Source organism: Neomonachus schauinslandi, chromosome 16 (assembly GCF_002201575.2).
Source record: "Neomonachus schauinslandi chromosome 16, ASM220157v2, whole genome shotgun sequence".
Lineage (NCBI taxonomy): Eukaryota > Metazoa > Chordata > Mammalia > Carnivora > Phocidae > Neomonachus > Neomonachus schauinslandi.
In genome coordinates, this window is record NC_058418.1 from 28880860 (window position 1) to 28898677 (window position 17818).

At 41.5% G+C, this 17818-nt stretch overlaps 1 pseudogene; it reads right to left on the bottom strand.

Annotated features, from left to right (window-relative positions):
- Window positions 1–5899: 5899 nt before the first annotated feature.
- On the bottom strand, window positions 5900–6560 carry LOC110594164 (annotated as a pseudogene).
- Between the last annotated feature and the right edge of the window lie 11258 nt (window positions 6561–17818).

Sequence of the window (17818 nt, forward strand, 5' to 3'; positions counted from 1 at the left end):
TCCAAAGGCCAGCTTCTACTCATCTAGAAGATAAGACTTCAAGAGTACAGACTTCTAGAAAAGAGGAAGGAAAATCTCTCTCCTTTTGTTTACAGAATTAAGAACTTGCCTTGGGGTGGGGGTGGGGGTTGTACCTGTAAATAGGTGCTTACTGTTCATACTTGTGAAACACACACACATACACACCTGTTCTTAGCCACTCTCTACAGAGTAATGGCCCAACTTTACAGAATTTTGTCTCCATTCCATTGGTAGAGTTCCTCTTTTCACACATCTCAGAGGGCCAAGAGGCTGTTCCAGATGGTAAAATAAATTCCCTTCATTTAACTTGAATTGATATCAAGATTTTTGTGCAATAGATTTGGAAACAGAGGTGACTGAGTTAGGGGATTTTGTTTATTATTTTCAGATCCCTGCTCTTCTTTGGCTTAAACCCTCTGCATCCCACCACGCACATCTCCCTGCACAGACATTACAATTAGGTACTTGCCATAGATATCCACGAATGCATGCGATCACACTCTCAACAGGTAAGGTATCACTGATTTCTTCTCTTGCGCAGCGATAAAGCAGAGTCAGGAGGTCGAGCCTAACACAGTTACTGCCCTCAGTAGCACGGACCAGTCATTTTACTGCTCTGTGCCACTGTTTCCTCAACTGCCGAAAGAGGGTACTCATTACTGCCCCCACTTCCTCCTGTGTATGTGATAGGGAAGAAAGGATAGGGATGTCTTTGGAAGGGGGGAAAGGTATTATACAAAAATTGGATGCTATTAATCAACTAAAGAAGAGGTTTAAAACAAACAGTGGTGGGTGCACCTTGGGTGGCTCAGTCAGTTGAGTGTCCAACTCTTAGTTTGGGCTCAGGTCATGGTCTCAGGGTCATGAGATCAAGCACTGTACCGGGCTCTGCACTCAGTGGGGAGTTGGCCTGAGATTCTCTCTCTCCCTCTATCCCTCTCCCCACCCCCATTCTCTCTCTCTCTCTCTCCCTAAAATAAAAAAATAAATCTTAAAAAAAAAAAACAGTGGAGGAGGGAAGAGGAGAGAAAAAGACAGGGAAAGAAAGTATAAGCATATTCATCAACAGAACCACCCACCTTCAGGGAAGCTCTTGGAAAATGTTGCCTATTCCATGGGATGTTGGTAGGTGTTACGTGATAAAAACATTCCAGCAAGGGGTGCCTGGGTGGCTCAGTCGTTAAGCGTCTACCTTTGGCTCAGGTCATGATCCCAGGGTCCTGGGATAGAGCCCCACATCGGGCTACCTGCTCAGTGGAAAGCCTGCTTCTCCCTCTCCCACTCCCCCTGCTTGTGTTCCCTCTCTTGCTGTGTCTCTCTCTGTCAAATAAATAAATAAAATCTTTAAAAAAAAAAAATTCCAGCAACCCCATCCTTAGGCCCATGCAAGAGAGGCCCCTGATCTGGGTCTTAAGTGGCAGAGGCCTACTCTGGCCTTCTCTAAGCTATGCCCTTTTGGACAAGGAGGCCACAGGTCCGAGGGGACATGTCTACTCAGAACCCACACTGCTCCTTCTAGCCCACACTCTGCATACCCAGATAGCTCCCACACTCGTGGAGAAGGAACTTGGATGTGGATGCACAACTGGAATGTTCACAGACATGTATCAAGGGCTCCCTGTAGCGTGGGACACAACCAGTGGTGGGTACGGAAGACAGAAGAGACCATGAGCTGGGGGCCAAGCTCTCCCCATACAGAAGTCCAAGGTGTTCAAGAATTCTGAATTCAAACCTGGATTTCCAGGTAATTAGTAAGGTATATTTGTCAAGATAGTAGGATATAGTATATATTACATAACATTTTGTTAGCTCAATGTATAACTTAGACTATTTAGATGTTGGTATATAGGTTTCCCTTTACACTCTTTCAAGGCCCTGAAAATATTAGGATTAGGCCCAGATTCCAGGGTCAGTTAAGTTTGGGAAACACTGGGATAAATAGTTAAACAGACTTTTTTTTTAGTCCAGGATATCTCAGAGCCTTAAATATGCATCATGCATTATGCATATCCTAGAAGGGATTATACCATATTTCCTTCATTCCAAAATGCACTTTTCCCCCCACATTTTAGCATTTCTGAAATCAAAATGCATCTTACAGTTGTAGTCAGCCAGAAAACAGCTGTGCCCGAACATATGCATTAAAATTTGCTTTGTGGCTGTCAGCGGCTTGGAAGAAAATCCCAGAAACAATAGTAGAGCATGTTTTTAAGAAATGTTGCAGCATCCAAACTCTGGTGACAGAGAAGAAGATACTTTGTAAAAAAAAACCCACAAACTTCAATGACTTGGAGTCAAACAAATGATCAGAGGGTCCAGTTCAACATGAGGGGAGCCTAAGCAATTAAATTTACTTTGTTTAAATTTTCTTCTTTAATACCCAAGAGTGATTATGATAAAATATATATATCTACATAAATATTATAGAACTCTTTCAATAAGTAGAAAATAAAAATTCCAGGTGCTAGGAAAGAGTTATTTCATGGTTTAGTTGGCGGCAGTTTGTCTCTCTTGGTTGAGCATAAAGTAATGGTATGTCCTTATTTAATGGCATTTTAGATTCTATGAAATACAATAATAGGCAAAGTTTCCCAAATACCTTTGAATGGGGAGGGCCCTTTTTTCTAAATTATTATATGAGATTCATGTTTTCTGAAGCATGCTTTGAAAAGGCTGCCTTAACGCAAAGAATACTGAAATATAGGGGTTGAAAGGGGCTTCAGAAGACCCAAATCCCTCATTTTCTTTTCTTTTCTTTTTTTTTTTTTAAAGATTTTATTTATTTATTTGAGAGAGAGAGCACATGAGATGGGGGAGAGTCAGAGGGAGAAGCAGACTCCCTGCTGAGAAGGGAGCCTGATGCGGGACTCGATCCAGGGACTCCAGGATCATGACCTGAGCTGAAGGCAGTCGCTTAACCAACTGAGCCACCCAGGCGCCCAAATCCCTCATTTTCAAGACAGGAAAAGTGAGGTACTTGCCCAAGATTACACAGCTTACAACTGGCAGGTATAGATAAGAACCAGCTATCCTGAGTACTGATAGAAAATTTTGATCCTTAGATGAATTGACTCCTTCTGGTTTTTATCAAACTGGTTGTTTCTGTCCCAACCACAATTAGTGAATCAATAGTCTGTTCTTTTGTGTCTTGGCACAATCAAAATTCGTTTCTGATTTGCCTGTCAATAATCAATTAAAAAAAAAAACTAAAAAGATTGACAAAGAAAGAACATTCATCCAGAAGTCCATACACCAACAGATTCAAGAAGCTCAATGAACCACAAGTTGAGTGCATTTAAAGAGAACTGCACCAAAATCCCATCATCAAATTGCTGAAAGCCAACTATTAGAAAAAAAAAAAATCCCAAAAGCAGCCAGAGAAAAGGAATATAGATAGGTTAAAAATAAAAGAATAGGAAAAAGACTTCATGTAAACACTAATTAAGTCGGAGGTGAAATGACTTTGCTAATATTAGACAAAGTAGACTTCAGAACAGGGAAATTACCCAGAATCTTCTAATGACATTTCTGACATTACAGTATCATAGTATCTAATGTCTAATGACAAAAGGTAAATCATCGAGAAGATCTAACAATCCTAAACAGATATGCCCGATAACAGAGCTTCAAAATATCTGAAGCAAAAGCCAACAGACTAAAAAGAGAAATAGACAAATCCACAGTTACCATTGGGGATGTCAACAATCCCCTCTCAGTATTTGATAGAGTAAGTAGGGAGAAAATCTGCGAGAGTACATCCAGATGCACAGCAATGCATGTACACAACTCTTTGGAGAAGCACAATTTGAATCTGGGCTTTGCCACTGAAAAGTAATGACATAGACTCCTGAGGTGCTATTTGGTCTAGGGTCCTGTCAAGGGAAATAGTTGTCACATGCTTCTCAGCTTATGACAAGATTGAAACAATTCATGTGTCATTGATCATGGGTTCTCCACTTCTGCCCCAAAGCACTGAGAAGCTAAGAGGAACCTGTGTGGGGAGCTTCTCCTTGAATGACTATAATATGTATTGCCTCTTTCTTGGGGACGACAACCCTATTAGGACACAGAGGGCATAAAACATTCATACTCCCTTTTCTGTGTCATTTATCTCTAGAGAATGCTAAATACATGCCAGATAAATCCCCATGTGGTAGATGGATACAGTCATGGTCCCCAGTGAATTGTGTCTCCTTCTATCTATGCCCATGTGTAGGTCATCCCAGTGGGACTGTTGTCTTGGTCATGTGACTTCCTTCAGCCAATAGGACAGTCAGCAAAGATGTCCTGGGCAGAGGCTCAAAAGGCACTTGTGAATTAGGATTTCTCTCTCTCTCTCTTTCACTGTTTTTAGAACCCAGCCTCTATATAGAGAAGCCTAGGCTAGCCTCCTAGAGACATGTGAGCCCATTGACAGCAAAGCACCAATCACCAGAAACGTGAGTTAGGCCATCATAGACACCCAGCTCCAGACAAGCAACCAGAAGTGACCCCAGATGAGCTGGGCTAAAACCCAGCCCAGATTGCTGACCCACAGAATTGTGTGCAATAAAATGTTGTTTTAAGTTTTGGGGTGGTTTACTAGCCAACAATCAATAACTTGTTATACCCAAAGCACTGGCCAGCTCTGTACCAAGAAAAGCAGGAGTAGTAACCATTCCTCCGGCTACTCGAAGGAGAGACAGAAAATGTCTCATTATATTGCCTGGGACTTTGGGCTTAACCTCTCCTGACGCAGTCCCTCTCTCAGCCCAGCAAATCAATGTGAATAAAACACATGTGCTGGAAATCCCCTGATGCCCTTCTAGGCAGAACTTTTTGGTTAGGAAAAGAAAAAGAAACTTAATTTGAAGCTTTAATAACCTCCCAATTAGGTTGTTTCTGCTAGCATTAATATTTAATCATGACATTACTGTGACTATTTTAGAATTGAACTGAAATTAAGTATAAATGTTTGATCATAAATAATTTCATTATTAAGGATAATCTGTTATATATGTTTCTGTGCCTATCTTTTATTAAGTTTACTTTTCATGTTGACATTTTTAAGGGCATAATTGTATGTTTTTGTTCTTAGTAATATTGTTACCATATATTAATTATGGCATCATGCCAGGAACACTAGTAATGAACTTAAGTTGGATTTTCTACTTTAAGAGCCAGCTACAGGCTCTCTCTCCTACACAACTAACAAATAGATGGTCAGCTTTGAGCTCTACATTGATTCCCTGAATTATTCTTTCTCTCTTTATTTGTGCATAAGCACCATTGCTCTTCAGTTATGGGAAAAATCAGTGAAAATGAGAGTGGGAGGGATGGTTATCTTTGTCCCTTTTTCAGGGGTTTCTTGGAGGCCACATACAGCACCAAAGGAAGGGTGTGTGTGGTAGGCAGAATAATAGTCTCCCAAGGATGTCCACATCCTAATCTCCAGAACCCATGAATATGTCACCATACATGGCAAAAGAAACTTCACAGATATGATTAAGGACCTAAAGATGGAGAGATAATCCTGGATTATCTGGGTGTGCTCAATGTAATTGCAAGGGACCTTAAAAGTGGAAGAGAAGCAGAGGAGAAAGTCAAGGAAGTAGATGTGACAATGGAAGCAGGGTTGGAGTAATATATGAGAAGGACTCACCTCACCACTGTGGACCTTGGAGATGGAGGAAGGGGACACACATTAAGGAATGGGGGCAGCTTCTAGAAGTTGGAAAATGGGAGGAAATGGATTCTCCCCTAGAACCTCTGAAAATGAGTGCAGCCCTGATTTGAGCCTAGTGAGACCCAGGTCGGACTTCAGAACTGTATGATAACAGATGTGGGTTTGGTTTGGTTTGGTTTTCTGCTTCTGTTTTTTTGGTAGCACCAAGGTTTATTAAGCTGTGCCTTGGTACAGGCGCTGGGAATTGCCCATGGTGCTCTTGATGTTCTGCCAATTCTTCTTGAGCAATGACACCAGGAAATTAACAGCTAAGTGGATGTTGTACATGAGCTCATCATCTGTCATCTTCATGTGGCCAACGGCCACTGCCAGACACAACACCTTCTTCATCTGGGAATTTGATCATGGACTTCACTTCATCCACTTTGGCCACCATGTTCTCACTGAGGATCAGCAAGGAATGGAACTTGACAGCCTTATTCGGTCCTGAGTCCAGGATTCATGGGCTCTGCTTGATCAGAGATTCTGAAACCAAAAAGGCATCATACTTCTTGGTCAGCTTCTTAACTCATTTTTTATTCTTGTTGAGTTTCTTCAGTGCCTCAATGTCCATGTGGGGAATATCCACAGCCTTGGCCTCATCACATCACTGCTGGTCCCCCAAAACACATATGGAGAACTTGGGGTGGGGAGTGGACTTAAGCCTGATGGTGCCCAAGAAGCATTTGTCTTTCTGAGAGTCATAGCTCTTCAAGCTGTTCTGCAGCTCCACCATCTCCAGCATCTTCAAAAACCACGGGCACTTGTACTGGTTCCCATGCAGGATTTCCTGCACCACCTTGTATAGGGTATCACGGGAGACTTCACTGCTCATGGTGCCACATGCCATGATCACTGGATAAGAACTAGATGTGTGTTGTTTAAAGCCACTACGTTGGTGGCAATCTGTTATGGCAGCCACAGGAAACTGACACAGGTGACATCCCCTGGGAGCACCCCAGTGGGATCTGGGCAGTCCCACTTATGAGCTGTGGCAGGAGGCAAGTTGTTTAACCTCTGTAAGCTGGCATTTTCTACTCAATAAAGTGAGGGCAACAGTGGTTACTTCATAAGGTTATTGGGATAATTAAATGAGGTAATTTGCATAAACCTCTTAGCACAGTGTCTAGCTCATTTTAAAGATTTGCTAAAGGTCAATTATTGTTGCCATTATTAAAACCTGCTGTGTCCCACTGTTGTTGTTCACACTTAGTTGTGCCCTGCCCTGGTAGAGGATCCCAGTGCCTGACAAGTGACCTGCCCAGCCTTCCTGGAGGTGGTGTGCACTCCTTGCCTCATTGTTACGCTTGGCCCTGGGACTTCTTTGGCCAGTGGACTGTGAGCAGACTCCAGCCAAGCCACTTCCAAGAGGAAGCTTTGGGAGCAGGTGCATAGTTTGGCTCAGCCTCTTGTTCTTTTCTCTTTGTGACAAGAAAGATATTTCCCAGATAAGGGCTGCTCCTTCCACCTGAGTCCTGGCTGCGAAGACACATGGCACAGAGCCACAGCACATGTAAAGTGAGATGTAAATGTTTATTGTTGTAAGTCATTGAGATTGGGGGGTTGTTTGTTTTCATAGTAAAGTTGACAAACACACCTCTCATAGATACTGGTTAGAGTCTGCCAGCTCACACACATGCTCACACATCTCCCTCCAGACTGTCTACAAGAACTACACTTGGCCTATAACTACTCTGACACTCATGTTAGTATTCTATAATACTAATGCTAGGAACCCTAACTAATATTAGGAGGCCCTAACCATAGGTAATCCAAGCACAAATGGACACTTGGCCTCATGTGGGCAAATAAAGGCTTTTCCCAAGAAATTTGGAATTATGACCTGGACGCAGCTAGAGAGTTTTGCTTAGGTCTATAAATAATAGCAAAGATTTGGGAAGAGGGGGAAATCCTAGAAATTATGGCTTGATCATCTTGGGCCTTGCAGTTGGAGAAACAGAAAAGGAATATCTGCAGAGACAGAAGAGATACAAGAGAAGAAAACATGGCAGCCTGAGTCCCTCACGGTTTTCTACTCCCTGAATATGGTTTACCGAGGCCCTTGTGCTCCATGGATAAGCCAGTCTCCTTTCAATAAATCCCCCCTCCTACTTAAGTAATCCCAAGTTGGTTTCTTTAACCTTGAGCCAAAAGTATCCTGACTGAAATGAAGTTCTAGGCAAAGGTGTCACTATTAGGAGGTAACAAGGAAAAGTTTCCATCCATGAGAATCCCGAAAGTCCTAAGAAATCAGTCTGCACATAACAGAGAATACAACCTCCCCTCTTCCCTGTCTGACTGAGCCCCATTGGTGCAGAGCTCATAACTCCCCACTTGCTGTAAAACTGACCTTTTCTGAGCACATGAGTCAGAGAGGTAGAAGAAGATGGTTTCGGTACAATTAGTTCACCATTAAACTCTAAATATTAGAGTCCTACTCTGTTCTAGACACCATGATAGCAGGAGAAACACAAAGAAGATAGCCCCATCCTGCCATTTGTGAGCATATAGCTTAGCAGAGGATAAGAGGGTAGGAAAGAAGCTCAAAGAAAAGGTTCCAGGTGGGAGGTTGGGCCCCATCTCCACCACTAACTAGCTGTGCAGCTTCAGGAGTCATTCCACCACTCTGGCCTTCAACCTCCCATCAACAAAATGAGGGGCTAGATTAAATGATTTTTACAGGTTTTTCCATGACACCTGGTCCATTGTCACTATAGCTAAGATCTGATAAGCAAAAATTAGCCACTGCCTTGGACTGTCAGTAACTTCCACATACAGTGTGAGGCTGGCTTCATCAGAACCATTTGGGGAACAGTCTAAAAATGCAGATTTTTGGAGCCTCAACTCCAGAGTTCTGATTCAGTGGGGCTGGGCATCACCTCGGCTAGTGTTGATTGTTAATACATGGCCCAACTTGGGAACCGCTATCCCAGGCTATTGTAGATTCTACAGGAATGTCCCAGCCTTCCCTTAAGTACATAAACAATCAGCAGCATGATAAACTGATAAACTGTACATTAATTGGTAAAACTTACATAGAAATTCTTACCCAGCCTGGCACCGTACTATGCATTTATAGGTAGTATTAATTCATTTAATCCTAACAACCCTGTGAGGGGAGTATTTCGCTCTCCCCAGAAGGATTTTAATTGTTTTATTCATCACTTCCCTCCTCAATGCAACTACGGACTTTGATCTGGACTTCCCTGTAGGAGAGTGATTCGAATAAATAAATAATTAAAATTAAATAAAACACAAAAGGAAAAGAAATCTTCATTTAGAAGCTACCTGTTCTGTGAGCCCGTCTCACACCCACACTCCTTTGTGACCTCATGTCATTACCCACCATGCCTCCAGTAAACTGTGAGGAAAAAATGACAAAGAAATGGATAGTACTTCCCAGGATAGGGTGATCTAATGCAATGGAGATTTAATTGTGGGCTTATTCTGCCACTGACCCAGGTGTCAGGAGAAATCTGTGCATCAGATAAGGTAGAAGAAAGGACCCAGTTGGATGATCTTGAAATGTTATGATCAGATGTGATACCAGATATTTATACTCTGGTTAAGGTAATAATTTGTGAATATGGAGAAAATGAGAAAAGGTGTGAGGACATAAGCCATTGAGGATTTTATTGGATCTGGGGAGGGTTCTATCTCAAGGAGAAGTGATAGCAAGCAACTGTAGTTTAAACAAGGCATTCAATTATTTCACATATCTAAGTTTGGAGCTAGGTGTTCCTGTGTTGGTTCAGCATTGCATCCAGGATCCATATTATTTTCTATCTTCCATTCTTTTACTCCACCATCTTCCACATGTAGATATTCAGCCTCCAGCTTATTACCTCATGATCATAAGATGGCTGCCATAACCCTGGGTATTATATCCTAACACTACAGCATCCAAAGCAAGAAGGGAGAGAACAAGCCCTTTCTTCATACATCTCTCTCTGTCGCCACACAGGAAAACTCATTCCAGAAATAACAGTCCCCTTATGCCTCTTTGGTTAGAACTAGGTCACTTGGCCACTTGTAAGCGTCAAATTGTGCCTCCCCAAAATTTATGCTTTGAAGCCCTAACACCCAGTGTGTTAGCCCTAACACACTCAGAGTGTGACCTTATCTGAAGATAAAGTCTTTACAGAGGTAATCAAGTTAAGGTGAAGTCTTTAAGGTGGGTCTTAGCCACCAGTGCCCTTATAAGAAGAGGAAATTTGGACACAGAGGGAAGATGATGTGAAGACACAGGGAGAAGGAAAACAGCCATCTATAAGCTGAGAGAAGTTTGGAACAAATCCTTCCCTCATGGCCCTCAGAAGGAACCAACCTGCTGACACCTTGATCTTGGATTTCCAGCCTCTAGAACTGAGACAGTAAATTCCTGTGGTTTAGACCACCCAGGCTTTGCACTTTGTTACAGGAGCCATAGCTAACGAAGACAGCCACCTGTACCTAAATTCAAGAGGTGCCATGAAGTGAACATATAATCAGCCTCTGTTGTGCAAGGCAGACCTATGAGCATACACTATAGAGAGGAGAATGTCTGTTGACTGGCAGCTAGCAGTGACAGTGCCATCTTAGTTTGCAGGTCACATAAATTGATTCTAACTTAGAATATGAGGAAGGGGTTAGGATTAGGGAATTGGTGGGAAGGCTAGAGAACCAAGCTCGGAAAAATTACAGAAAGCAGGGCGGTCTGGGGGTCTGGATAGCAGGAATGACATAATCTTCTCATAGCTCCCCCGTTCCAATGAATGTGCTCCTAATATATTTTGTGCCATAAAAATGCCAATGATTCTGAGCCCCAGAAGAGCAGGGACCTAGCTTTTGACCAAGGAAGAAGACAGAAGGCTAACCTGATTTAAGTATAACAAAGCTAGCTCATACTGGGCTGGAGACAGATAATTCCCCAAAAGGAAAGTATGGAATTACTTCTTAAAGAAAATTAGGAATAAAAGCTGGGAGGGAAGAGAATTTAATTTCCACTACACTGATGGAGGAAGGGCAATGGGTACAGAAATTAGAGATAAAAAGGGATTCCTTACACCATGGCAGGTTGTCCCATACCATGGAGATGGGTCTTCAGGGCCAAGCTCTAAGTAATGTTTAAGCTGCCCATACTTTGCATTCTAAAACCCTCAACCCCTGAACATGATAATTAATTACTTAGTATCCATTCTGTATTCATTTCTAATATCTTCTAGGTCCTCCCTATCCCTTTTGGATCATAAGCCCTCAAAGACCAAGTTAAGAGGCAAACACAAAAGCAAATGGTTTAAATTCACCAGGATCACCCACTTTCTTCAAATGCAGTATCTTTGTCCATGCAAATAACAAAGACAAAAAAATCACTGAGTCGGTATTGACGAGGCACCAAAACATTTGGTCAATCAGATCAAGTTGGCAAACAGCCTGTCACTCTGGTCAAGGGAGGGGAGAATCTGCCAAATTAGATGTTTGACTGAATTGACAGGCTGTCTTGGTCAAAATAAGTCTTTTTTATTAAATGTTGAGAGATCATAGTATATCAAAAAGAAAATCTACACAAACCACTATTCATCTATGTACACAGTAAAATCAAGGTGGCATATTGGAAATCTCTAAATAACACTTTGTCTACACAAAAGGGTGTAATTCTTTGGGTCAGAATAAATTAGGAAAGAAAGCCTCCTTTTCAAGTGGAAAAGGATGGAGAGACTAAATTGCGTGGAGGCCATGTGTCATCTCTATCAATATGATTTCTTACCACCTCTACCATTTCACACTGCTTGCATGGTGCCAGCCCCATAGACTGAGTGAGCATCATGCTGTTCTTTCTTTATTATCTTATTTAATCCAGCCAACAGTTCTATAAGGTGAGGACCGCTATCTTCATTGCAGAAGGAGGAAAACTGTGGTGTATGTGGTGTATGTAGGGGTTGAGGGTTCAGCTTTACACAGAAATTACATTTCAGAGAGGAGACTTGAACTTATGTCTGACTTCAGAGCTCTTGCCTTCTAAGAGTATTCAACTATTTCTTCCTAGCCACACTCCTGGGCATCTTTCTCCCTTAGGCTGACTCAAGAATTCTAGAACCTTCTTGTCCAGTTGTTCCAGGTCAAAGAGTACCTCTTTTCATCAGCTCCCATAAATGCAAAAAATGTTCCCTCAACAGCCCTGGCTGCAAAATTCCTTAATCCAACATGCCCTTGCCTTTCATTAAAGCTCAAGGCCATGGAGTCCCACCTGCCTGTTTGAGCATTCCATTTTCCATAGGCAATGTGGGTTTACCCCTTCTGCTGTACAGTCTGTTCTTGGAGTGGAGAACTTTCACACAATAGTATGTACAAAATAGTTATCTCCTGCCTTCTTTGATTTAACTCAGGCACCAGAAGGCTGCTTCTATGAGCACAATGGTAAGATTTTCATTGCATTGTCATTGACTTTTGTCTTATATTTATGGCCATGTCTTCAATTTCTCCTTTAATTTAGAGAACAAGAGCTGCTTGAAAGTCACCAAGGCTGGCTACTCAGCGGACTGTCTCCTGCCACTTCTTGATTGCTTCTTCTCTTTTATTCATCCTGGCTTCAATTTCTCTCTTGTGCAGTGTGACCAAAGCCCAAAGGGAATCACAGGAACATGAAGAAATGGTTTCTAATTGACCCTTTCCTTCAGGGACAATAGCTCAAGGGGTATGTAGAACCTTTTACAGCGCGTGAACTTCTTTAAATTCTTTGCCTTTAAGGGGTCTGACAGAAATTAGTAAGAAGGAAGAACAACCTTCCCATGATCCATTTTAGTAAGGCATGAAATTTTTTAAAACAACTGCTTCAATATCCTGAATCAATTCCTTTAAATTCTAGACCCCTATTTTTCCACACTTATCTCTTAGACAAGCATTATATTTAATTGAGCTGAGCTCCAGGATCAGACCCAGAAGTAAAATAAAATCATAAGAGAAATGGAAACCTGAGTTCCTTCTTTAAAAAAAAGGGAAGAAATTTTCACACGTGTCCAAACTTCATCTTTGATCTCACTCGTCTCTACTATTAAAACTTAAAAGAATATTTCGTATTTTCTGTAATTCTTTTTTCCCCCAAATTTATATCCACTTTCCAGGACAAAGGACAGTGGTGAAATAAAACATGCCCACAGAGGGACATGGGTGGCTCAGTCAGTTAAGTGTCTGCCTTTGGCTCAGGTCATGATCTCAGGATCCTGTGATGGAGCCCAGCATTGGGCTCTCTTCTCAGCGGGAAGTCGGCTTCTCCCTCTCACTCTCCCTCTGTGTTCTCTCTCTCTCTCAAATAAATAAATACAATCTTAAAAAAAAAAATGCCCACAGAATCATCTGTCCCAAAAGCTATCCCAGGTACCAACACCCTCCACCCCCCAGCACTACTCTTAGGTTTGTATCACCTTAGCAAAGGTTGAGGGTTTAACCTCTAGAAAGAGATCTGTTAAATCAAATTTCTTGATTCTAAACAGCATTTATTCTCCTTCTTTCCCAAAAAGCTATTTATAAAGTAGATGCTATACTTTATAATCCATGGCAATTTAAAATCAAGCAAATAATCCTCCTGATTCCCAGTCCAGGAAACTTCTATTAATCTATTATGTAATATTTAATATATTTTACAGGTATTATTTTGTATGTGAATCATGAGGCATATAATAAAGTGAACACCTGTGAGCCCATTACCCAGTGTGTGCTAGGCACTATTGTTATGTCTCCTTGTGGGCTTCTTCCCTATCCAAGCTCACTGCCACCCCTACAGGCAAAATTTTTCATCAGGTTTTTTTTCCTTGTTTAGTTTTTACACGTGTGTCTTCCTGAATAGATTGCTTAATTTTGCTAGTCTTTGAACTTTATAAGAATACTATATGATGTCCCCAATGACCTGCTTTTTCATTAAATTTTATGTTTATAAAATTCATTTATAGCTGATCTACATGACTGTGATTCATTTATTGTCTTTGCTATATAATATTCCATTCTGTAATAATACCCTAATTGATTTAACTATTCTCATGTGATGGATATTTGGACTGTTTCCCATTTGGATTGCTCCCAAACATTCTTTTACACATCTCCTGGTAAATACATCAAAGGATATTTCTGAGACACCTACCAAGGAGTGAAATGATAAATCAGAGAGCATGCAAATGTTCAATTCTATAAAATAGTCCCAAATTATTTTCCAAAGTGGTTGTAACAGTTTACACTCCCACCATTCTTTACTGCCACTTTTGTTTCAATCTTACAGAAAACCAAGAACAGAACCAAGAGAATGAAAGAGGATGACTAGTAGTTGATATAAGTTGGGTACAAAAGCAGATTGTGCATGGGGTGCCACCCACACCAGGCTAGCCACACTGGAATCCTCTTCCTGGCTGGGTCTAATGACTCTGACCCAGCCCTGCCCACAGCCACAGGTAGCCCATAAAATCCATCATGACTGCCTGTTCCTCAGAGCCTTTCCTCACTTTTCTTCACACCTGCTCTCTTGGCAGAGTCTGGCAGGATCTGTCCTTGGTCTTATTCCTGAATATAATCAGTCTACAAGGACTTCTCAAGCATCTATCAGATGCCAGACACTGGACATATAGAAGGGATATGACAGATAAGGGGGTGGCCTTTATATTCCACTGGACAAAAACAGACAAGTAAACAAAAGATGAGTCCAGACTGTGACCATTGTCATTTGTCCTACTTGTTTCCTTGATAGCAAGTGAAGAGCTTGGGAAAATCATTCCAGGCAGAGAGTAAGTGCAAAAGCACTCAAGGTGGAAAGGAAGGGTGCACCCAAAAGTCAGAAAAGAAGCTGTGTAGCCAAAGCCTTCCAGAAAGTCAGAGTGCTACAAGAGGAGACTGGAGAAGTAGTCAAAGCCAGACCATGCAGGGGGGCCAAGATAGCGATAAGTAGCATGGGGTCTGCTGGAGAGAAGTAGATAGATCCAAGATAGATCTGTCCATAGGGGAGAGAGAGAGAGAGATGGAAGGGGGGTGGTATAGGGGAGAAATGGAAGGTGACATCTTGTTTTTTGGCTTCATCAATTGATATATTCCTTTCTTATTATCACCTTTTGGATGATTAACACTTATGGTCCATGTGGTTTAGATTCTGCATTTCCCTGGGACACTGCTTCCAGGGTGGCTGATGGGGAACAAAAAAAACAACAAAAACATGGTGTCTTCATCTTTCCACCTCCCCACTCCCAAGTCTGGGTCACCTCTCAGCTACTGCCAGATGAAGCCATGGCATCAGGGGAGAGCCCTAACATGGGGATTATGGCCCCAAACTTGCCACTTCTTAACAATGTGACCTATGGACAAGTTGCTTAACCTGAGCCTCAGTTTCTCTAGATGTAAAATGGGATGGAGGAGGGGAGAGACTTTGAGTATCTAGTACACATCAAGCACTGTACATACTTCATCTCTTTCAGTCCTGAGAATAACACCACTTTATGGATGACAAAGAGGAGGCCGAGAGATGTTCAAAGTACACTTCCCAAGGCCATGATGCTAGGATTCTAAACAAGGTTCTCCAAGACTCTACAGAGAACTGTTTCAGGGGCATTATGAACACAAAGTAAGAGAATATATGTGAAATGTTCATTAGATTGCAGTGTTCTTTACAAATGTAAGGTATAATTACTATTTATTTTATTTTATTATGTTATGTTAATCACCATACATTACATCATTAGTTTTTGACATAGTGTTCCATGATTCATTGTTTGCGTATAACACCCAGTACTCCATTCAATACGTGCCTTCTTTAATACCCATCACCAGGCTAACCCATCCCCCTAACCCCCCTCCCCTCTAGAACCCTGAGTTTCTTTCTCAGAGTCCATAGTCTTTCATGGTTCATCTCCCTCTCCAATTTCCCCCCTTTCATTTTTCCCTTCCTACTATCTTCTTCTTTTTTTTTTTTTTAACATATAATGTATTATTTGTTTCAGAGGTACAGGTCTGTGATTTATCAGTCTTACACAATTCACAGCACTCACCCTAGCACATACCCTCCCCAATGTCTACCACCCCATCCCTCTCACCCCCCACCACTCCAGCAACCCTCAGTTTGTTTCCTGAGATTAAGAATTCCTCATATCAGTGAGATCATATGATACACGTCTTTCTCTGATCGACTTATTTCACTTAGCATAATACCCTCTAGTTCCATCCACATCGTTGCAAATGGCAAGATTTCTTTTTTTTTTTTTGATGGCTGCATAATATTCCATTGTATATATATATCACCTCTTCTTTATCCATTCATCTGTTGATGGACATCTTAGCTCTTTCCATAGTTTGGCTATTATGGACACTGCTGATATAAACACTGGGGTGCACATACCCATTCAGATCACTACATTTGTATCTTTGGGGTAAATACCCAGTAGTGCAATTGCTGGGTCATAGGGTAGCTCTATTTTCAACTTTCTGAGGAACCTCCATACTGTTTTCCAGAGTGGCTGCACCAGCTTGCATTCCCACCAACAGTGTAGGAGGGTTCCTCTTTTCTCCATATCCTTGCCATCTGTCGTTTCCTGACTTGTTAATTTTAGCCATTCTGACTGGTGTGAGGTGGTATCTCATTGAGGTTTTGATTTGGATTTCCCTGATGCTGAGCGATGTTGAGCACGTTTTCATGTGTCTGTTGGCCATCTGGATGTCTTCTTTGGAAAAATGTCTGTTCATGTCTTCTGCCCATTTCTTGATTGGATCATTTGTTCTTTGGGTGTTGAGTTTGATAAGTTCTTTATAGATTTTGGATACTAGCCCTTTATCTGATATGTCATTTGCAAATATCTTCTCCCATTCTGTCGGTTGTCTTTTGGTTTTGTTGACTGTTTCTTTTGCTGTGCAAAAGCTTTTTATCTTGATGAAGTCCCAATAGTTCATTTTTGCCCTTGCTTCCCTTGCCTTTGGCGATGTTTCTAGGAAGAAGTTGCTGCGGCTGAGGTCAAAGAGGTTGCTGCCTGTGTTCTCCTCTAGGATTTTGATGGACTCCTGTCTCACATTGAGGTCTTTCAACCATTTGGAGTCTCTTTTTGTGTGTGGTGTAAGGAAATGGTCCAGTTTCATTCTTCTGCATGTGGCTGTCCAATTTTCCCAAAACCATTTGTTGAAGAGACTGTCTTTTTCCATTGGACATTCTTTCCTGCTTTGTCAAAGATGAGTTGACCATAGAGTTGAAGGTCCATTTCTGGGCTCTCTATTCTGTTCCATTGATCTACGTGTCTGTTTTTGTGCCAGTACCATACTGCCTTGATGATGACAGCTTTGTAATAGAGCTGGAAGTCCGGAATTGTGATGCCACTAGCTCTGCTTTTCTTTTTCAACATTCCTCTGGCTATGCGGGGTCTTTTCTGGTTCCATACAAATTTTAGGATTATTTGTTCCATTTCTTTGAAAAAAGTGGATGGTATTTTGATGGGGATTGCATTGAATGTTTAGATTGCTCTAGGTAGCTTGACATCTTCACAATATCTGTTCTTCCAATCCATGAGCATGGAACGTTTTTCCATTTCTTTGTGTCTTCCTCAGTTTCTTTCATGAGTATTTTATAGTTTTCTGAGTACAGATTCTTTGCCTCTTTGGTTAGATGTATTCCTAGGTATCTTATGGTTTGGGGTGCGATTGTAAGTGGGATCAACTCCTTAATTTCTCTTTCTTCTGTCTTGTTGTTGGTGTATAGGAATGCCACTGATTTCTGTGCATTGATTTTATATCCTGCCACTTTACTGAATTCCTGTATGAGTTCTAGCAGTTTGGGGTGGAGTCTTTTGGGTTTTCCCCATAAAGTATCATATCATCTGCAAAGAGTGAGACTTTGACTTCTTCTTTGCCAATTCAGATGCCTTTTATTTCTTTTTATTGTCTGATTGCTGTGGCTAGGACTTCTAGTACCATGTTGAATAGCAATGGTGATAGTGGACATCCCTGCTGTGTTCCTGACCTTAGGGGGAAAGCTCTCAGTTTTTTCCCATTGAAAATGATATTTGCTGTGGGTTTTTCATAGATGGTTTTTATGATATTGAGGTATGTACCCTCTATCCCTACACTCGGAAGAGTTTTAATCAAGAAAGGATGCTGTACTTT